Raw genomic sequence first — 23,208 nt, 5'->3', positions numbered from 1 at the left:
TGGATTTGGGGAGTTTCTCCCATTCTTCCTTGCAGATTTCATTAAGCTATGTCAAGTTGGGTGGGGAATGTCAGTGAACAGGAATCCTCAAGTCTTTCCACAGATTATCAATGGAATTCAAGTCTGTGCTTTGGCTGGGCCACACAAGGATGTTCACGTTCTTGCTCTGCAGCTATTCCAGTGTTAATTTGGCTGTATGCTTGGGGTCTTTCTCCTGTTGAAACATAACATTTTCGCTGCAGTCTAAGATCTTTTGCACTCTGAGGCAGGTTCTCCTCAAGGATTTGCCACCATTCATTTTTCCCTCTAGCCTACCAAGTCTCCCAGTCCCTGTCGCTGAAAAGCATCCCCATAGCATGATGCTGCATGCTTCACAGTAGGGATGGTGTTAAGATGGGTGATGAGATGTGCTCGGTTTCTGCCAGACGTAGCGCTTTGCATTCAGGCCGAGGTCCATTTCATCTCATCAGACCACGGAATATTTTGCCTCATGCTCTCAGAGACATCTTAGGAAGATCAAAGGATATTGAATGCACCAGAGTTCAATTTGGAGTGTCATCACAAAGGGGTTGAATACTTATTGACTCAAGACATTTCAGCTTTACATTTTTAATTATTTAGAAAAATTTTCTAAAAAGAAATTGCACTTTGACATTATGGGGTCTTAAATGGCCTTATTAAAACGATCATTCATATTATTATATGTGTAGATCAGTGACCACAATAATCTCAATTTAATCCATTTTAAATTCAGGCTGTAACAAAACAAAATGTGAAAAAGTCAAGGGGTGTGAATGCTTTCTGAAGGCACTGTGTATGTGTGTGTGTATATATATATATACATATATATATATATATATATATATATATATATATATATATATATATATATATATATATATATATATATAATTATATTGTTATGGATTTGAGAATTGTGTTTAATTGTTGTAAAATATCACCCTCCTTCCTTCATTTGTTGTGTATAAAGGTCAAAGGTCGTTCCCGTAGTTATGCCATATACAATCACGTAGCCAATTATATATCCTTCTATACAGTTATCTCCTTATTCTATGTAGGTTAAGGCCTTGTCTTCCATTAATTAATACTCCATTGCACCGAATTCAAACAAGGTAGTTCCCTTCCATTCCCAAAGCTCCCATTCCCAAAGCATCCATTGCCAACTGCATTTGGGCGGTTTTCTTCATCCCAAAACTCCATTGAGCACGCGGCCAGCTCGGAGAAGAAAGGCGTTTCTCCACCTCGTCATAGGAAGGAGGAGTGAGTCGGCCCCGCTCAACCAATCCAGCACGAAGGGGTTTGGCTTGAGAGGGCAGAGAGAGAACGATCTGGGAGGTTCGCGAAGGTTCAAGGGTGGGGCTTATATAACCCGTGGGAGACGCCCCCACCTCAGATGAGATACAGAGGAGTCCTGGAAAAGCATGCGACATCCCCACGGCGGCAAAAAGCAGGAGATTGAGGGAGAGAGATGCACAAAAGAGTCCACCGCAGCTTTTGAACGAACCAGCAGCTTTTGAACAAACCGCAGCTTTGAACCAACGGCAGGTTTAACCACCGCAGGTTGGAGCGTCGACGGCGGTGACGGCAGTTGCGGCCAGGAAGCCACGTTGCCGTGCGGAGACGATTGGGGAGAGTCGGCGGCTGCTCAACTCGAGCCGGGATCACACCCACCACCCACATCCTTCCAGCTCTGTGGACCACCTGAACCTTCTGATCCCTCCAGCCAATCCACCTTTCATTCCCCATTTGTGTGAGTCTGTCTTTTGTTTGTTCTGTCCTGGGTTAAGTAAGACTGTTTATAGGTAAGCTAAGGTGCACTGTGTCCACTTCTTCTTCTTCTGTTTTTATTTTATTATCCTTCCTGCTCCTTGGTTTCTTTTAATTGTGTAAATATTAGTAATAAATTATATTTGTCCTTCATACCTTTTGTCTCCTTCTTCTTCACATCCTTCGTCTTCGTCTTTTACAAATTGAATACCTGTGGCACGATTTGGCCAACGTTTCGGAATCGGGTTAGTGAATGCTAATGACTCGAACTTCGGGTTGCTAAAAACCGCTCGGCAACTAGACCATCTAAAACCGGGGTTTGAGCGGGAGTCCCTCCCTTGCTTCACGGTCAGGAGTGGCACTCAGGTCCTTGGGACTTTTTGTAGACCAAATACCCTGGCTGCTCCCGACCTGAAGGAGCGTTGGGACCCCCAGGACTCACGTCGGTCAGTCGCGGACAAGGGGATTAATCCCCCCTTCTTAAGGGGGAAAGGCCGACGTAGAGATCCGTAACAATATATATATGAATGAATGAATAAATGATCGTTTTAAGGCCATTTCTCCCCGCTAGAGCAGGGGTTAGCCTTGCGGGCCCCATGACAATCATGGTTCCCTGTTTGAGGCAATGCTTTTATGGCCGGATGCCCTTCCTGACGCCAACCCTTAGTCGCCTCTTACGATGCACAGGGATACGGTGTACCTATTCTAAGCCGGGGTACAGACCGGGATCATTCATCCCGGCAAGCTGGTACTCAATTTGCCGACCTCGGAAGGATGACAGGCTGAGTCAACCCCCTGGCATTAATTCAGCAATCGACCGGGATTCGAACCCAGGATCCTAGGATCCCAAGCCGGCACCCTAACCGCTAAGCCAACACCAGGCTTGTATATATATATGTTTTCTTTTTTTGAAGAAAGAAGGTGCTTTCAACCAGAAAGTAAAAAAAACTAAACATACTCCGCAAATTTGAGCAAATAAGCAACAACAGTCCCAATCTCAGGCAAAGTTTCACCCGCTTCAAGCAAATAGAGGCCCTGTAGGTCTAATAGCCAAGAAGCTGCTTTGGCAGCCCGATGCATCTGAAGATGCAAAAATGAGTAGTCTTCTTCTTCTACTAGTAGTAGTTTGAGCAGCAGCAGTACCCATATCAATAGTAAACAATGCATTCACTTTGCAAGTTATAAAGAAACATTGCACGTCATGTAAAGCTGCTAAGTAAGCGAGTAATTTGGTTAGAACAGCAAAACCAGACACACACTGTGTACCTAACGATTTGACTAGATTTATAGAAGCAGTTTTTATTTGCCCTCTCCTCATCACAAACTTGGTGAGCAAGGATAACATATCTAATAGGGGTGAAATTGTGGTTTTCTTCTTCTGTTCTTCTGTATGAGCACATGGCTGCGGGTGGCATCCTTTGCTTGGAGCGCAACTGTGCCGCTGATAGAGCGCCCCCTGTAGGTTGGGGTAGGAATTTATCATTTGTTCAGGGTACCGGGGATAGCTTGTCTACTCTTTGCAGACACTGTGGGATCTTTTTCGAACACGATCCAATGCCGGCAGACAGGGTGTCCCATTTAACGTCCATCTGAAGGATGGCACACACGTTGATACCTCACCCTGGCTGTAAAACACCAGCATGACTATTTGTAGCGAGCGGAGAATCCAACGTAGGATTGACAGCTCAGAGGTGATAGTTTTTATGTCTAGGCCACAATGTGCGTACCTCTAGGCCAGTGGTTCTTAACCTTTTAAAGTGCCCGTACCCCTTGAGTTTTCATCATATTTTCCTTTACCCCCTGTCAAAAATGACTTAAAACTACAATAGATTAAGAAAGTTTCATTGTTTTCACATAAAAAAACACATTTATGGAAACAATAATCATAATGCATAGTGTTTGCTGACAAGTCACTTTGTTGAAGCAGATTATAGTACAATAATAACTTTTGTAGAAAAACATCTACACAGTACACACAGACACATTTCTAGCGGCTCTTTTGTTGTTTTTCATCAATGATGATGCTGCAACGAGGTTCTTTCTCTGAAATAGTCACGACGAATGTCGTCACTTGCATCCAAACGGTTCCTGGCCTTTGTTTTGATGTGTAGGAGCGTTGAAAACAAATAGGTGGTCGCAAATGGCACGAGGATCTCCAGAGGTCTCTCTGCTGACCGTGGGAACGTTTTGAGTTGTGCACACCACAAGACGTCGAGCTGCATTGATTCAAACTCCATTCGGAATTTTTCATTAACCTTCAGCTCAACAAGATCATCTTTCATTATATCACGATCATCCATGGAATCCAGGTTGAAAACAAACGGATCCCGTATCCATCTCTGTGCAATAGAAACCTCTCCATGGTGAAAGTATCCTTGGAAGGACTGGTTCAGCACCTGTAAATGTTCTTTCACTTAAGTCACGAGGGATCGTTCTTTTTCCGCATTAGCAGCCTCATCAAGTTTAGGAAAGTTTGCAAAATTTCCATTCTCAATGCGCTGCATCCAAATTGGAAGTTGTTGGGTGAAGGCAGACACCTGTTCCCTGGCAGTGATCATGTTCATCCTTGTTTCTTGGATGCAGGTGTTCAAATCGTTGAGGTGTGTGAATATATCTGACAGGTATGCCAGGGACAAAATGAACTCCCTATTTTCAAAGTGGTCAGCAATGTCACCTTCTTGCTTTCTAAGAAACTGCTCGATTTATTCGTGCAGTTCGAAGACACGAGTAAGCACCCGGCCACGGGAAAGCCATCTCACTATTTTAAAGAAAGAATAAAAATATATTTAAACGATAAAATAATTATGAACACCTAAAGTCCTAAATTATTATTTTAAAAAAACCCAAACCCTTGTAATTTTTTAAATAAAAACATTTTAACCCTTTTTTCTTTAAATAGTTATATCCTTCTTTTTGAATTGAAAGTTATTTTGGGGCGGCGTGTCTCTACCCCCAGCCTGGAGGTTTTGTACCCCCACGGGGTACAGATACCCCTGGTTAAGAACCTATGCTCTCGGCCATCCTCAAACGAGGGGAATGGCAGCGCATGCAGGTATTCTAAGCGATTCGAAAATGCTTCAAAGATCCGATTTCACAAACCGGTATCATGGTAGAGCAGTCACAAAAAATGCGAAAAAGCGGATCCGTTTGGTATCTGCAGTGGTTTGTCTGTAGGTTAGACAAGAAAAAGTTTCCGCTGCATCAAAACCCTCTTGAGACTGATCACCAACATGGATCATTTTTAGTAATCTTTTCACGCCTGCCAAACCAAATTACTTCCATTTATTTTGAAGCTGCAGGCCCAATTTCAAGCAATTGATAATTTCTGGATTGCCTTCAATGACTGGCATTCTTTGGCCATTATTGTCATTGTTTGGTGGTTTCGTTTGGTGATTTTGTGTCATTTTGTCACAGTGAGTCCTTATCGCTGAGCGATTCCACCTGACACTTTGAATCTGAGCCAGGATTGTGGAGACAATGCCTGATACCAGAGGAAATGTCTTTCCTCTTTGCTCTTTCATTCCTCTTTTCTCCCGCCTCTGGACCAAACTCCCTCACTCTCTTCAATCCCACTCCTCCCTCCAGGTCTTTAAAACAGCTGTTCACCACCATCTCTTATCTTCCCCCATCCAAAACCTTGATCCTGTCTACCCCCGTTAATTCACCCCAGATCCACTTTTTTGAAATACCGACTTCATGCCTGGAAGTCCTAGCAGTGTCCATGTTTTTTATACCGCTCCCACCCCCCTCCCCACCTTTCCATGCCCCCCCCCCCCAAGCCCTCTCCCTCCCACAGATCCCCCAATGTCCCTGTTATCTGCTGTTGTACTTGTGTGCTTCCCTCTCTCTCCCCATCTTGTCTCCTGCTCCATTAATTGTATGTTTTATATCCGTTTTTGTTTTTTTTTGTTCGTGATTGATTGATGTTAGCTCTTACACAAGCCTCGATCTTGTATACCAAAAAAAAAAAGTTAATAAAATTGAACTAAAACTCTGCATATCACCAACATTGTCGCAACATTTCAGTGATGCCGTCACATGGCATAGTGTGCGCTTACAGGTTTTACTCACATGGACTAAGCCACTCTTGACATTATTCGACCATCCCAAAAGTTGTCACCCCATCTTCTTAGTCTTCTTTTTGTCGAGCAACGTGGAGGAGCTAGAACGTAGAATGGATCAGGATGTAACAGAACAAAAGGAACAGTAGAAAGAGAGGGGGGGGGGGGACAAACCATTGACAGAGACGAGTGACAAAATAGAGGAAGACTTGGAGGAATAAGGGAAGTGGGGAAGAATGAGGGGTATATGGGATCGTGCAGGGTGAACAAGTTGGATACAGAAGCAAACTCTCAGGAAGGAAAAAAACTGGAAACTTGGAAAGAAAAGGGCTTGAGGAGGGTTAACAGGGGTAAAAAACATCATGGTTTGGGATTGGGGACAATCTGAGTTGGTGGTGAACAGATGTCTTGAAGACCTGGAGCTGGAGGGAAGAATGAGATTGAAGAGGAAGTGGAACTTGGTTCCACAGGCATGAAAAAGAGGAGCAAATGAATGTAGATGAGCAGAACGTTATTGACTAATTGAAAAACATTTAAACTAATTAAAAGCAGACAGCATGGGCTTATTAAAAGGAAGTGAAGTTGTCAAACTTTATTTCCGTTTTATGTAGCAGTTTCTGATTGGGTGGATGAGGGAATCGCTGTGGACAGAGCAAATCCAGACTTTCAGAAGGCATTTGATAGGGTACCATGTGGGAAGTTGTCAGGCACGGTGAGGGCTTGTGGAGTGGCTGTGGACAGAGTATATCTAGATTTTCAGAAGGCATTTGATAAGGTACCATGTAGGAAGTTGTTAGGCATGGTGAGGGCTTGTGGAGAGGCTGTGGACAGAGCATATCTAGACTTTCAGAAGGCATTTGATAAGGTACCATGTAGGAAGTTGTTAGGCACAGTGAGGGCTTGTGGAGTGGCTGTGGACAGAGCAAATCCAGACTTTCAGAAGGCATTTGATAAGGTACCATGTAGGAAGTTGTTAGGCACGGTGAGGGCTTGTGGAGTGGCTGTGGACAGAGCAAATCTAGACTTTCAGAAGGCATTTGATAAGGTACCATGTAGGAAGTTGTTAGGCACAGTGAGGGCTTGTGGAGTGGCTGTGGACAGAGCAAATCTGGACTTTCAGAAGGCATTTGATAAGGTACCATGTAGGAAGTTGTTAGGCACAGTGAGGGCTTGTGGAGTGGCTGTGGACAGAGCAAATCTGGACTTTCAGAAGGCATTTGATAAGGTACCATGTAGGAAGTTCTTAGGCAAGGTGAGGGCTTGTGGAGTGGCTGTGGACAGAGCATATCCAGACTTTCAGAAGGCATTTGATAAGGTACCATGTAGGACGTGTTAGGCACGGTGAGGGCTTGTGGAGTGGCTGTGGACAGAGCATATCCAGACTTTCAGAAGGCATTTGATAAGGTACCATGTAGGACGTGTTAGGCACGGTGAGGGCTTGTGGAGTGGCTGTGGACAGAGCATATCCAGACTTTCAGAAGGCATTTGATAAGGTACCATGTAGGACGTGTTAGGCACGGTGAGGGCTTGTGGAGTGGCTGTGGACAGAGCATATCCAGACGTTCAGAAGGCATTTGATAAGGTACCATGTGGGAAGTTGTTAGGCAAGGTGAGGGCTTGTGGAGTGGCTGTGGACAGAGCATATCCAGACTTTCAGAAGGCATTTGATAAGGTACCATGTAGGTGGTTGTTAGGCACGGTGAGGGCTTGTGGAGTGGCTGTGGACAGAGTATATCTAGACTTTCAGAAGGCATTTGATAAGGTACCATGTAGGACGTGTTAGGCACGGTGAGGGCTTGTGGAGTGGCTGTGGACAGAGCATATCCAGACTTTCAGAAGGCATTTGATAAGGTACCATGTGGGAAGTTGTTAGGCAAGGTGAGGGCTTGTGGAGTGGCTGTGGACAGAGCATATCCAGACTTTCAGAAGGCATTTGGTAAGGTACCATGTAGGAAGTTGTTCGGCATGGTGAGGGCTTGTGGAGCGGCTGTGGACAGAGCAAATCTGGACTTTCAGAAGGCATTTGATAAGGTACCATGTAGGAAGTTGTTAGGCACAGTGAGGGCTTGTGGAGTGGCTGTGGACAGAGCAAATCTGGACTTTCAGAAGGCATTTGACAAGGTACCATGTGGGAAGTTGTTAGGCACGGTGAGGGCTTGTGGAGTGGCTGTGGACAGAGTATATCTGGACTTTCAGAAGGCATTTGATAAGGTACCATGTGGGAAGTTGTTAGGCACAGTGAGGGCTTGTGGAGCGGCTGTGGACAGAGCATATCTAGACTTTCAGAAGGCATTTGATAAGGTACCATGTAGGAAGTTGTTAGGCACGGTGAGGGCTTGTGGAGTGGCTGTGGACAGAGCAAATCCAGACTTTCAGAAGGCATTTGATAAGGTACCATGTAGGAAGTTGTCAGGCATGGTGAGGGCTTGTGGAATGGCTGTGGACAGAGCAAATCTGGACTTTCAGAAGGCATTTGATAAGGTACCATGTAGGAAGTTGTTAGGCACGGTGAGGGCTTGTGGAGTGGCTGTGGACAGAGCAAATCTAGACTTTCAGAAGGCATTTGATAAGGTACCATGTAGGAAGTTGTTAGGCACAGTGAGGGCTTGTGGAGTGGCTGTGGACAGAGCAAATCTGGACTTTCAGAAGGCATTTGATAAGGTACCATGTAGGAAGTTGTTAGGCACAGTGAGGGCTTGTGGAGTGGCTGTGGACAGAGTATATCTAGACTTTCAGAAGGCATTTGATAAGGTACCATGTAGGAAGTTGTTAGGCAAGGTGAGGGCTTGTGGAGCGGCTGTGGACAGAGCATATCCAGACTTTCAGAAGGCACTTGATAAGGTACCATGTAGGAAGTTGTTAGGAACAGTGAGGGCTTGTGGAGCGGCTGTGGACAGAGCATATCCAGACTTTCAAAAGGCATTTGATAAGGTACCATGTAGGAAGTTGTTAGGCACAGTGAGGGCTTGTGGAGTGGCTGTGGACAGAGTATATCTAGAATTTCAGAAGGCATTTGATAAGGTACCATGTAGGAAGTTGTTAGGCACAGTGAGGGCTTGTGGAGTGGCTGTGGACAGAGCAAATCTGGACTTTCAGAAGGCATTTGATAAGGTACCATGTAGGAAGTTCTTAGGCAAGGTGAGGGCTTGTGGAGTGGCTGTGGACAGAGCATATCCAGACTTTCAGAAGGCATTTGATAAGGTACCATGTAGGACGTGTTAGGCACGGTGAGGGCTTGTGGAGTGGCTGTGGACAGAGCATATCCAGACTTTCAGAATTCATTTGATAAGGTACCATGTAGGACGTGTTAGGCACGGTGAGGGCTTGTGGAGTGGCTGTGGACAGAGCATATCCAGACGTTCAGAAGGCATTTGATAAGGTACCATGTGGGAAGTTGTTAGGCAAGGTGAGGGCTTGTGGAGTGGCTGTGGACAGAGCATATCTAGACTTTCAGAAGGCATTTGATAAGGTACCATGTGGGAAGTTGTTAGGCAAGGTGAGGGCTTGTGGAGTGGCTGTGGACAGAGCATATCCAGACTTTCAGAAGGCATTTGATAAGGTACCATGTAGGTGGTTGTTAGGCACGGTGAGGGCTTGTGGAGTGGCTGTGGACAGAGTATATCTAGACTTTCAGAAGGCATTTGATAAGGTACCATGTAGGACGTGTTAGGCACGGTGAGGGCTTGTGGAGTGGCTGTGGACAGAGCATATCCAGACTTTCAGAAGGCATTTGATAAGGTACCATGTGGGAAGTTGTTAGGCAAGGTGAGGGCTTGTGGAGTGGCTGTGGACAGAGCATATCCAGACTTTCAGAAGGCATTTGGTAAGGTACCATGTAGGAAGTTGTTCGGCATGGTGAGGGCTTGTGGAGCGGCTGTGGACAGAGCAAATCTGGACTTTCAGAAGGCATTTGATAAGGTACCATGTAGGAAGTTGTTAGGCACAGTGAGGGCTTGTGGAGTGGCTGTGGACAGAGCAAATCTGGACTTTCAGAAGGCATTTGACAAGGTACCATGTGGGAAGTTGTTAGGCACGGTGAGGGCTTGTGGAGTGGCTGTGGACAGAGTATATCTGGACTTTCAGAAGGCATTTGATAAGGTACCATGTGGGAAGTTGTTAGGCACAGTGAGGGCTTGTGGAGCGGCTGTGGACAGAGCATATCTAGACTTTCAGAAGGCATTTGATAAGGTACCATGTGGGAAGTTGTAAGGCAAGGTGAGGGCTTGTGGAGTGGCTGTGGACAGAGCATATCTAGACTTTCAGAAGGCATTTGATAAGGTACCATGTGGGAAGTTGTTAGGCACAGTGAGGGCTTGTGGAGCGGCTGTGGACAGAGCATATCCAGACTTTCAGAAGGCATTTGATAAGGTACCATGTGGGAAGTTGTTAGGCACAGTGAGGGCTTGTGGAGCGGCTGTGGACAGAACATATCCAGACTTTCAGAAGGCATTTGATAAGGTACCATGTGGGAAGTTGTTAGGCAAGGTGAGGACTTGTGGAGTGGCTGTGGACAGAGCATATCCAGACTTTTAGAAGGCGTTTGATTAGGTACCATGTGGGAAGTTGTTAGGCAAGGTGAGGGCTTGTGGAGTGGCTGTGGGCAGAGCATATCCAGACTTTTAGAAGGCGTTTGATTAGGTACCATGTGGGAAGTTGTTAGGCAAGGTGAGGGCTTGTGGAGCGGCTGTGGACAGAGCATATCCAGACTTTCAGAAGGCACTTGATAAGGTACCATGTAGGAAGTTGTTAGGAACAGTGAGGGCTTGTGGAGCGGCTGTGAACAGAGCATATCCGGACTTTCAGAAGGCATTTGATAAGGTACCATGTGGGAAGTTGTTAGGCACGGTGAGGGCTTGTGGAGTGGCTGTGGACAGAGCATATCCAGACTTTCAGAAGGCATTTGATAAGGTACCATGTAGGAAGTTGTTAGGCAAGGTGAGTGCTTGTGGAGTGGCTGTGGACAGAGCATATCCAGACTTTCAGAAGGCATTTGATAAGGTACCATGTGGGAAGTTGTTAGGCAAGGTGAGGACTTGTGGAGTGGCTGTGGACAGAGCAAATCTAGACTTTCAGAAGGCATTTGATAAGGTACCATGTGGGAAGTTGTTAGGCAAGGTGAGGGCTTGTGGAGTGGCTGTGGACAGAGCATATCCAGACTTTCAGAAGGCGTTTGATTAGGTACCATGTGGGAAGTTGTGAGGCAAGGTGAGGGCTTGTGGAGCGGCTGTGGACAGAGCATATCCAGACTTTCAGAAGGCACTTGATAAGGTACCATGTAGGAAGTTGTTAGGAACAGTGAGGGCTTGTGGAGCGGCTGTGGACAGAGCATATCCAGACTTTCAAAAGGCATTTGATAAGGTACCATGTTGGAAGTTGTTAGGCACGGTGAGGGCTTGTGGAGTGGCTGTGGACAGAGCAAATCTAGACTTTCAGAAGGCATTTGATAAGGTACCATGTAGGAAGTTGTTAGGCACGGTGAGGGCTTGTGGAGTGGCTGTGGACAGAGCATATCCAGACTTTCAGAAGGCATTTGATAAGGTACCATGTAGGAAGTTGTTAGGCAAGGTGAGGGCTTGTGGAGTGGCTGTGGACAGAGCATATCCAGACTTTCAGAAGGCATTTGATAAGGTACCATGTGGGAAGTTGTTAGGCAAGATGATGGCTTGTGTAGTGGCTATGGACAGAGCATATCTAGACTTTCAGAAGGCATTTGATAAGGTACCATGTAGGAAATTGTTCGGCACGGTGAGGGCTTGTGGAGCGGCTGTGGACAGAGCAAATCTAGACTTTCAGAAGGCATTTGATAAGGTACCATGTGGGAAGTTGTTAGGCACAGTGAGGGCTTGTGGAGTGGCTGTGGACAGAGCATATCCAGACTTTCAGAAGGCATTTGATAAGGTACCATGTAGGAAGTTGTTCGGCACGGTGAGGGCTTGTGGAGCGGCTGTGGACAGAGCATATCCAGACTTTCAGAAGGCATTTGATAAGGTACCATGTAGGAAGTTGTTAGGCACAGTGAGGGCTTGTGGAGTGGCTGTGGACAGAGAATATCTGGACTTTCAGAAGGCATTTGATAAGGTACCATGTAGGAAGTTGTTAGGCACGGTGAGGGCTTGTGGAGTGGCTGTGGACAGAGCATATCTGGACTTTCAGAAGGCATTTGATAAGGTACCATGTGGGAAGTTGTTAGGCACAGTGAGGGCTTGTGGAGTGGCTGTGGACAGAGCATATCTGGACTTTCAGAAGGCATTTGATAAGGTACCATGTAGGAAGTTGTTAGGCACGGTGAGGGCTTGTGGAGCGGCTGTGGACAGAGTATATCTAGACTTTCAGAAGGCATTTGCTAAGGTACCATGTAGGAAGTTGTTAAGCAAGGTGAGGGCTTGTGGAGCGGCTGTGGACAGAGCAAATCTAGACTTTCAGAAGGCATTTGATAAGGTACCATGTGTGAAGTTGTTAGGCAAGGTGAGGGCTTGTGGAGTGGCTGTGGACAGAGCAAATCTAGAATTTCAGAAGGCATTTGATAAGGTACCATGTGGGAAGTTGTTAGGCACGGTGAGGGCTTGTGGAGCGGCTGTGGACAGAGTATATCTAGACTTTCAGAAGGCATTTGATAAGGTACCATGTAGGAAGTTGTTAGGCAAGGTGAGGGCTTGTGGAGTGGCTGTGGACAGAGCAAATCCAGAGTTTCAGAAGGCATTTGATAAGGTACCATGTAGGAAGTTGTTAGGCACGGTGAGGGCTTGTGGAGTGGCTGTGGACAGAGCAAATCTAGACTTTCAGAAGGCATTTGATAAGGTACCATGTGGGAAGTTGTTAGGCACAGTGAGGGCTTGTGGAGTGGCTGTGGACAGAGCAAATCCAGACTTTCAGAACGCATTTGATAAGGTACCATGTGGGAAGTTGTTAGGCACGGTGAGGGCTTGTGGAGCGGCTGTGGACAGAGTATATCTAGACTTTCAGAAGGCATTTGATAAGGTACCATGTAGGAAGTTGTTAGGCATGGTGAGGGCTTGTGGAGTGGCTGTGGACAGAGCAAATCCAGACTTTCAGAACGCATTTGATAAGGTACCATGTGGGAAGTTGTTAGGCACGGTGAGGGCTTGTGGAGTGGCTGTGGACAGAGCATATCCAGACTTTCAGAAGGCATTTGATAAGGTACCATGTAGGAAGTTGTTAGGCAAGGTGAGGGCTTGTGGAGTGGCTGTGGACAGAGCATATCCAGACTTTCAGAAGGCGTTTGATTAGGTACCATGTGGGAAGTTGTGAGGCAAGGTGAGGGCTTGTGGAGCGGCTGTGGACAGAGCATATCCAGACTTTCAGAAGGCACTTGATAAGGTACCATGTAGGAAGTTGTTAGGAACAGTGAGGGCTTGTGGAGCGGCTGTGGACAGAGCATATCCAGACTTTCAAAAGGCATTTGATAAGGTACCATGTTGGAAGTTGTTAGGCACGGTGAGGGCTTGTGGAGTGGCTGTGGACAGAGCAAATCTAGACTTTCAGAAGGCATTTGATAAGGTACCATGTAGGAAGTTGTTAGGCACGGTGAGGGCTTGTGGACTGGCTGTGGACAGAGCATATCCAGACTTTCAGAAGGCATTTGATAAGGTACCATGTAGGAAGTTGTTAGGCAAGGTGAGGGCTTGTGGAGTGGCTGTGGACAGAGCATATCCAGACTTTCAGAAGGCATTTGATAAGGTACCATGTGGGAAGTTGTTAGGCAAGGTGATGGCTTGTGTAGTGGCTATGGACAGAGCATATCTAGACTTTCAGAAGGCATTTGATAAGGTACCATGTAGGAAGTTGTTCGGCACGGTGAGGGCTTGTGGAGCGGCTGTGGACAGAGCAAATCTGGACTTTCAGAAGGCATTTGATAAGGTACCATGTGGGAAGTTGTTAGGCACGGTGAGGGCTTGTGGAGCGGCTGTGGACAGAGCATACCTGGACTTTCAGAAGGCATTTGATAAGGTACCATGTAGGAAGTTGTTAGGCACGGTGAGGGCTTGTGGGGTGGCTGTGGACAGAGCATATCTGGACTTTCAGAAGGCATTTGATAAGGTACCATGTGGGAAGTTGTTAGGCAAGGTGAGGACTTGTGGAGTGGCTGTGGACAGAGCAAATCTAGACTTTCAGAAGGCATTTGATAAGGTACCATGTGGGAAGTTGTTAGGCAAGGTGAGCGCTTGTGGAGTGGCTGGTCAGGTAGCGAACTGGATTCGTGATAAGTAGAGCGTTTGCGAGGTCTTGCTGGGAGAATGTAAGTAGTGGTGAACCTTATGGGTCAGTCCTCGGACCATTATTATTCATAATTTACATCAACGACCTAAGGAGTGGAGTTAAGAGTCAGCTTTCTAAATATGCGGATGATACAAAGCTTGGTTGTAAGGAGGATAGATATCAGAGCGGGAGGTGATCAGATTCAGGAAAGTCTCGATAGTTTCATAGATTGGGAAAAATATTGTTTACAGTCAGGGTTGCTCCTTTTTATATATACAATCACGTGAAAAAGTAAGTACACCCCATGTAAAGTTTTGACTTTTTCAACATATTTCAACATACAGCTATTTGATCTTCATTTCAACAATATTGATAGATAAAGGTGATATAATATAACAAATATCATGAAACATTTACATTTTGTAGTCCATTGTATAATTTAAATAAACATAAATGCAAATTTCGCATGTGGAAAAAGTAAGTACACCCTTGGCTCTAACAGGTGGGTATTGCCCCCTTTGGCAGAAACAACCTCAAGTAGGCATTTCTTATAACTGTCTACCAGTCTCTGACATCGACTGGGACAAATTTTTGCCCACTCCTCCATGCAGAATTCTTTCAGCTGTGCGATGTTTGAGGGGTTTCTTGCATGCGCAGCTCGTTTCAAGTCCCCCCACAACATCTCGATGGGATTTAGATCCGGGCTTTGACTTGGCCATTCCAGAACCCTCCATTTATTTCTTTTCAGCCATGCCTTGGTGGATTTACTGGTATGTTTAGGGTCATTGTCATGTTGCAAGGTCCACCCTCGGTTGAGCTTCAACTTTCTGACAGATGGCCTCACATTATCCTCAAGCACCCTCTGGTACAATGAAGAATTCATAGTGGATTCTATGATGGTGAGCTGCCCAGGCCCTGATGCAGCAAAGCTGCCTCAAACCATAATATTTCCACCACCATGCTTTACAGTTGGTATCAGGTTCTTGTGGTCAAATGCTGTCTTTGGGTTTCGCCAAACATGTCTTCTGGTACTGTGGCCAAATAGCTCTACCTTTGACTCATCTGTCCAGAGCACATTGTTCCAGAAGTGCTGGTCTTTGCCTCGGTGTTCATTGGCAAACTTTAGTCTTGCCCTGATGTTCTTTCTGGACAGCAAAGGTTTCCTCCTGGCACACCTCCCATGTAGATCAAATTTGTGCAGCCTCTTTCTAATGGTAGACTCGTGCACTTAGACATCAACAGTGGCAAGAGCTACCTGTAGGTCCCATGATGACATTCTGGGGTTCTTAGAGACTTCTTTCAGCATCTTGCGGTCTGCTCTCAACCTGAACTTGCTGGGGCGGCCTGGCCTGAACAAGTTGGCAGTTGTTTGGAATCTTCTCCACTTGTAGATGATCTTCCGGACAGTCGATTGATTGATTTCAAGTTGTTTGGAGATCTTTTTAAATCCCTTCCCAGACTCGTAGGCATCTATAACCTTCTTTCTGAAGTCCTCAGATAGCTCTTTTGATCTAGGCATGGTGACGCCGCACACTTCAACATCAAAGAGCAAACCAAACTAAATGTCTGAGGTTTAAATAAGACAGGTTCCTCCAAGATCCTCTCCAACGATGTTCTAATCATTTGCACCTGAGCTGGTGCACCTGATTCTAATTTTAGGTATTTGAAGTAGTGATAATTTTAGGGGTGTACTTACTTTTTCCACATGCGAAATTTGCATTTATGTATATTTAAATTATACAATGGACTACAAAATGTAAATGTTTCATGATATTTGTTACATTATATCACCTTTATCTATCAATATTGTTCAAATGAAGATCAAATAGCTGTATGTTGAAATATGTTGAAAAAGTCAAAACTTTGTATGGGGTGTACTTACTTTTTCACGTGACTGTATATGTATATATATATAAACAACATGGTACTGTATTATTTTCAATCATGTGTTTAATTGCCTTCCCGTATAATTTGCCGCAAAGCTACGATTGCAGTGCAATTTTTGCTTTGAGTGCCTCTAAATATTTCAGTGCATCACTTCACTGGGAGCAGTTGCATGTGACAGACAGACAGAGACAGAAAGTCAATCAGCATATCACAAACACGTTTTGAGCTAAAGACCTCTGAACCCTGACTTTTGTCCCTCCTCTAGACCTTTGCAATGAACCTCTCGACCTATACGATCTGCACGATGGGACTTGAGCGGACGAGGGCTGCAACACGGATCGGCCATCACAGTCGCCCCGAGTCTTTGCTTTCCATCGGGAGCAAGCTTGGCCTGATTTGGGGTGGCTCCGCTATATTGGCACTGCCCGAGCTCCTGCTCCTTTCCGTGCGACCTTGCCCCGAGCCAAGCACAAGATCTGCGGAACTCTGCAAAATGGCAGATGCCTACGTCGAGGTCGCCACGTGGTGGCGTTTTGGATTCCATTTCTGCTTCGTGTCCCTCGTCGCTGCTTTTTGCACCGCATTCTCCGCCGCCAATTTACGCAAAGCAGGCGATGCAATGTGTGCTTTCCCAAGGAGAGAGCTGTGCATGGAAATGCAGCGCAACAAATTGCTACTCTGCATGGCATTAATCCAGGGAATCTGCATAATAGTGAAAGTCTCCAGCGAAACCTGCACGGAATATGAACCGATTTCCATCCCTCGGTGGCTGCTTGGCCTGATCAAGGGCATCGGTGTGTTGGCTTGGCCCTGCAAGGCCTGTGCTGGGCCACTGTTGTATCTCTTATGGAAGTTAAAAGGAGAAACGCCATCGTACACACAATCCCAAGATGGGAGCAATTCCAACGATTACATCATCTCAAACAGCACGGGCAGTGATGAGCTGTGATGGAAGTGGAACCCAAATGATCTTAATCCATTGTTACTGTTATAATTAGGTTGCAATCGTAACCACTTAGCATCATAGAAGAATTAGACTCCTGACAAGTAAACAACAGTAATTTCGTACATTTAAAACTAGTAGGGCATGCCCGTACTATATCTATATCTAAAATTATATCCCCCCCCTCTATTTACATGAAATGGTTTGGTCCAAAGCGAACGGCTTGCGAGTGGTAACAATCCCCCCCCTCTATTTACATGCAATGGTTTGGTCCAAAGCGAACGGCTTCCGGAGTTTGGTAAAGAAATCGCCATCGCGTGCACAAACGCGCAGGAAAGCGAATGAATCGCAAATTCGTTTTTATTAGTTGTAAAACATAGTTTAACGCCAACATAGTTTGCAAACGTGAAATAAATGAATACGCTGTCAAATGTGCCATCCGAGGCAGAGTGTGCCCGCCACGTTCGGCACACGCGATCGTTCGCTGCTCTCTGATTGGTTGAATCGTTTTTTGGACATAGCTCGGTAAGTAATTGTCCGATTAATATGAAACCTTGAAAAGGCACATCCTCGGGTCCCCAGCAATATACCTGGCAAGTTAAAAGTATATCGGACCCGTGGTTGTCGAGAAACAGCGGTCACAGACAAACAAACGTACAGACGTACAGACGTACAGACAGAGATTACTGGAATTATAGATAGATTATTATGGAGGAACGGTTTCAAATCTTACATCAGTGCAGGAAAAGGCCTCGTCAGCAAATGAAGCAGCCAGTGGTGTTTGGAGTTGTGAAATCAGCGGGTCTTGTTTAAAGGGTCCATGAACTGTGGATCTAAACAGGATGTGGAAAAGTAAAGTCCGACATGTCCACTGGAGTACGTTACTCATGTACTGGGTAACATGTTACAGTAAACTTATCAATGAATGGTCGAGTCCAAATCAATAAACACTCTCAGTGATTGTCAACTTGAAATACAATTCAAACAATGAAATACCTTTGTGTTAAACACACACAAGGACAACTATCGGGGACGACTCGTCGTGGTGGTTGTACCCGCCAACGTGGCGGCCAAATCTTTCCCATACATCCATGCTGCCCAGTTACGGTCAGAGTGCCACTCAGTCCTCTTGGACCAGCCATTTCCTTTCTCTCTCTCTCTCTCTCCTTCCCTCTCTCTGTCTCCCTCCATCCCTCTCGCTATCTCCCTCCATCCCTCTCGCTGTCTCCCTCCATCCCTCTCGCTGTCTCCCTCCATCCCTCTCGCTGTCTCCCTCCATTCCTCTCTCTGCCTCCCTCCATCACTCTCGCTGTCTCCCTCCATTCCTCTCGCGGTCTCCCTCCATCCCTCTCGCTGTCTCCCTCCATTCCTCTCGCTGTCTCCCTCCATTCCTCTCTCTGCTCCCTCCATCCCTGTCTGTCTCCCTCGATCCCTCTCTCTGTCTCCCTCCATCCGTCTCTCTGTCTCCCTCGATCCCTCTCTCTGTCTCCCTCCATCCCTCTCTCTGTCTCCCTCCATCCGTCTCTCTGTCTCCCTCCATCCCTCTCTCTGTCTCCCTCCATCCCTCTCTCTGTCTCCATCCATCCCTCTCTCTGTCTCCCTCCATCCCTCTCTCTGTCTGTCTCCCTACATCCCTCTCTCTGTCTGTCTGTCACCCTCCATCCCTCTCTCTGTCTGTCTGTCTCCCTCCATTCCTCTCGCTGTCTCCCTCCATTCCTCTCTCTGCTCCCTCCATCCCTGTCTGTCTCCCTCGATCCCTCTCTCTGTCTCCCTCCATCCCTCTCTCTGTCTCCCTCCATCCTTCTCTCTGTCTCCCTCCATCCCTCTCTCTGTTTCCCTCCATCCCTCTCTCTGTCTCCCTCCATCCCTCTCGCTGTCTCCCTCCATCCCTCTCTCTGTCTGTCTCCCTCCATCCCTCTCTCTGTCTCCTTCCCTCTTGCTGTCTCCCTCCATCCCTCTCTCTGTCTCCCTCCATCCCTCTCTCTGTCTCCCTCCATCCCTCTCTCTGTCTCCCTCCATCCTTCTCTCTGTCTCCCTCCATCCCTCTCTCTGTTTCCCTCCATCCCTCTCTCTGTCTCCCTCCATCCCTCTCGCTGTCACCCTCCATCCCTCTCTCTGTCTGTCTCGCTCCATCCCTCTCTCTGTCTCCCTCCATCCCTCTCTCTGTCTCCCTCCACCCCTCTCTCTGTCTCCCTCCATCCCTCTCTGTCTCCCTCCATCCCTCTCTCTGTCTCCCTCCATCCCTCTCGCTGTCTCCCTCCATCCCTCTCTCTGTCTCCCTCCATCCCTCTCGCTGTCTCCCTCCATCCCTCTCTCTGTCTCCCTCCATCCCTCTCTCTGTCTCCCTCCATCCCTCTCTCTGTCTCCCTCCATCCCTCTCACTGTCTCCCTCCATCCCTCTCTCTGTCTCCCTCCATCCCTCTCTCTGTCTCCCTCCATCCCTCTCTCTGTCTCCCTCCATCCCTCTCTCTGTCTTCCTCCATCCATCTCTCTGTCTCCCTCCATCCCTCTCTCTGTCTCCCTCCATCCCTCTCTCTGTCTCCCTCCATCCCTCTCTCTGTCTCCCTCCATCCCTCTCGCTGTCTCCCTCCATCCTTCTCTCTGTCTCCCTCCATCCCTCTCGCTGTCTCCCTCCATCCCTCTCTCTGTCTCCCTCCATCCCTCTCTCTGTCTCCCTCCATCCCTCTCTCTGTCTCCCTCCATCCCTCTCTCTGTCTCCCTCCATCCCTCTCTCTGTCTCCCTCCCTCCCTCTGTCGCCCTCCATCCCTCTCTCTGTCTCCCTCCATCCCTCTCTCTGTCTCCCTCCATCCCTCTCGCTGTCTCCCTCCATCCCTCTCTCTGTCTCCCTCCATCCCTCTCTCTGTCTCCCTCCATCCCTCTCTCTGTCTCCCTCCATCCCTCTCTCTGTCTCCCTCCATCCCTCTCTCTGTCTCCCTCCATCCCTCTCTCTGTCTTCCTCCATCCCTCTCTCTGTCTCCCTCCATCCCTCTCTCTGTCTCCCTCCATCCCTCTCTCTGTCTCCCTCCACCCCTCTCTCTGTCTCCCTCCATCCCTCTCTGTCTCCCTCCATCCCTCTCTCTGTCTCCCTCCATCCCTCTCTCTGTCTCCCTCCATCCCTCTCTCTGTCTCCCTCCATCCCTCTCTCTGTCTCCCTCCATCGCTCTCTCTGTCGCCCTCCATCCCTCTCTCTGTCTCCCTCCATCCCTCTCTCTCTGTCTCCCTCCATCCCTCTCTCTGTCTCCCTCCATCCCTTTCTCTGTCTCCTTCTCTCCCTCTCGCTGTCTCCCTCCATCACTCTCGCTGCCTTCCTCCATCCCTCTCGCTGCCTTCCTCCATCCCTCTCGCTGCCTCCCTCCATCCCTCTCGCTGTCTCCCTCCATCCCTCTCTCTGTCTCCCTCCATCCCTCTCGCTGTCTCGCTCCATCCCTCTCTCTGTCTCCCTCCATCCCTCTCGCTGTCTCCCTCCATCCCTCTCGCTGTCTCCCTCCATCCCTCTCGCTGTCTCCCTCCATCCCTCTCGCTGTCTCCCTCCATCCCTCTCGCTGTCTCCCTCCATCCCTCTCGCTGTCTCCCTCCATGCCTCTCGCTGTCTCCCTCCATCCCTCTCTCTGTCTCCCTCCATCCCTCTCTCTGTCTCCCTCCATCCCTCTCGCTGTCTCCCTCCATCCCTCTCGCTGTCTCCCTCCATCCCTCTCGCTGTCTCCCTCCATCCCTCTCGCTGTCTCCCTCCATCCCTCTCGCTGTCTCCCTCCATCCCTCTCGCTGTCTCCCTCCATCCCTCTCGCTGTCTCCCTCCATCCCTCTCGCTGCCTTCCTCCATCCCTCTCGCTGCCTTCCTCCATCCCTCTCGCTGTCTCCCTCCATCCCTCTCGCTGTCTCCCTCCATCCCTCTCGCTGTCTCCCTCCATCCCTCTCGCTGTCTCCCTCCATCCCTCTCGCTGCCTTCCTCCATCCCTCTCGCTGTCTCCCTCCATCCCTCTCGCTGTTCCCCTCCATCCCTCTCGCTGTCTCCCTCCATCCCTCTCGCTGTCTCCCTCCATCCCTCTCGCTGTCTCCCTCCATTCCTCTCTCTGTCTCCCTCCATCCCTCTCTCTGTCTCCCTCCATCCCTCTCTCTGTCTCCCTCCATCCCTCTCTCTGTCTCCCTCCATCCCTCTCTCTGTCTCCCTCCATCCCTCTCTCTGTCTCCCTCCACCCCTCTCTCTGTCTCCCTCCACCCCTCTCTCTGTCTCCCTCCATCCCTCTCTCTGTCTCCCTCCATCCCTCTCGCTGTCTCCCTCCATCCCTCTCTCTGTCTCCCTCCATCCCTCTCTCTGTCTCCCTCCATCCCTCTCTCTGTCTCCCTCCATCCCTCTCTCTGTCTCCCTCCATCCCTCTCTCTGTCTCCCTCCATCCCTCTCTCTGTCTCCCTCCATCCCTCTCTCTGTCTCCCTCCATCCCTCTCTCTGTCTCCCTCCATCCCTCTCTCTGTCTCCCTCCATCCCTCTCTCTGTCTTCCTCCATCCGTCTCTCTGTCTCCCTCCATCCCTCTCTCTGTCTCCCTCCATCCCTCTCTCTGTCTCCCTCCATCCCTCTCTCTGTCTCCCTCCATCCCTCTCTCTGTCTCCCTCCATCCCTCTCTCTGTCTCCCTCCATCCCTCTCTCTGTCTCCCTCCATCCCTCTCTCTGTCTCCCTCCATCCCTCTCGCTGTCTCCCTCCATCCCTCTCTCTGTCTCCCTCCATCCCTCTCGCTGTCTCCCTCCATCCCTCTCGCTGTCTCCCTCCATCACTCTCGCTGCCTTCCTCCATCCCTCTCGCTGCCTCCCTCCATCCCTCTCGCTGCCTCCCTCCATCCCTCTCGCTGTCTCCCTCCATCCCTCTCTCTCTGTCTCCCTCCATCCCTCTCGCTGTCTCCCTCCATCCCTCTCTCTGTCTCCCTCCATCCCTCTCGCTGTCTCCCTCCATCCCTCTCGCTGTCTCCCTCCATCCCTCTCGCTGTCTCCCTCCATCCCTCTCGCTGTCTCCCTCCATCCCTCTCGCTGTCTCCCTCCATCCCTCTCGCTGTCTCCCTCCATCCCTCTCGCTGTCTCCCTCCATCCCTCTCGCTGTCTCCCTCCATCCCTCTCGCTGTCTCCCTCCATCCCTCTCGCTGTCTCCCTCCATCCCTCTCTCTGTCTCCCTCCATCCCTCTCTCTGTCTCCCTCCATCCCTCTCTCTGTCTCCCTCCATCCCTCTCGCTGTCTCCCTCCATCCCTCTCGCTGTCTCCCTCCATCCCTCTCTCTGTCTCCCTCCATCCCTCTCTCTGTCTCCCTCCATCCCTCTTGCTGTCTCCCTCCATCCCTCTCGCTGTCTCCCTCCCTCCCTCTCGCTGTCTCCCTCCATCCCTCTCGCTGTCTCCCTCCATCCCTCTCTCTGTCTCCCTCCATCCCTCTCTCTGTCTCCCTCCATCCCTCTATCTGTCTCCCTCCATCCCTCTCTCTGTCTCCCTCCATCTCTCTCTGTCTCTCTCCATCCCTCTCTCTGTCTGTCTCTCTCCATCCCTCTCTCTGTGTCTCCCTCCATCCCTTTCTCTGTCTCCTTCTCTCCCTCTCGCTGTCTCCCTCCATCCCTCTCTCTGCCTCCATCCATCCCTCTCTATGTCTCCTTTACTCCCTCTCTCCGTCTCCCTCCATCCCTCTCTCTGTCTCCCTCCATCCCTCTCTCTGTCTCCCTCCATCCCTCTCTCTGTCTCCCTCCATCCCTCTCGCTGTCTCCCTCCATCCCTCTCGCTGTCTCCCTCCATCCCTCTCTCTGTCTCCCTCCATCCCTCTCTCTGTCTCCCTCCATCCCTCTCGCTGTCTCCCTCCATCCCTCTCGCTGTCTCCCTCCATCCCTCTCGCTGTCTCCCTCCATCCCTCTCGCTGTCTCCCTCCATCCCTATCTCTGTCTCCCTCCATCCCTCTCTCTGTCTCCCTCCATCCCTCTATCTGTCTCCCTCCATCCCTCTCTCTGTCTCCCTCCATCTCTCTCTGTCTCTCTCCATCCCTCTCTCTGTCTGTCTCTCTCCATCCCTCTCTCTGTGTCTCCCTCCATCCCTTTCTCTGTCTCCTTCTCTCCCTCTCGCTGTCTCCCTCCATCCCTCTCTCTGCCTCCATCCATCCCTCTCTATGTCTCCTTTACTCCCTCTCTCCGTCTCCCTCCATCCCTCTCTCCGTCTCCCTCCATCCCTCTCTCTGTCTCTCTCCATCCCTCTCTCTGTCTCCCTCCATCCCTCTCTCTGTCTCCCTCCATCCCTCTCTGTCTCCCTCCATCCCTCTCTGTCTCCCTCCATCCCTCTCTGTCTCCCTCCATC

At 48.8% G+C, this 23,208-nt stretch overlaps 1 long non-coding RNA gene across 1 annotated transcript; it reads right to left on the bottom strand.

Moving 5' to 3' along the window:
- Window positions 1-4,233: 4,233 nt before the first annotated feature.
- LOC137426300 (uncharacterized) lies at window positions 4,234-17,696 on the bottom strand. The gene is made up of 3 exons (XR_010984268.1): window positions 17,630-17,696; window positions 5,860-5,950; window positions 4,234-4,402 (listed from the first exon to the last, which is right to left on the bottom strand). It is a non-coding gene; the product is annotated as an uncharacterized LOC137426300 (long non-coding RNA).
- Between the last annotated feature and the right edge of the window lie 5,512 nt (window positions 17,697-23,208).

The sequence above is a fragment of the Myxine glutinosa genome, chromosome 4, assembly GCF_964187855.1.
Source record: "Myxine glutinosa chromosome 4, kmMyxGlut1.1, whole genome shotgun sequence".
Taxonomy (NCBI): Eukaryota; Metazoa; Chordata; class Myxini; order Myxiniformes; family Myxinidae; genus Myxine; species Myxine glutinosa.
Note: the sequence above shows the minus strand (reverse complement) of the source record. Positions and strands in the feature narration are given on the sequence as shown.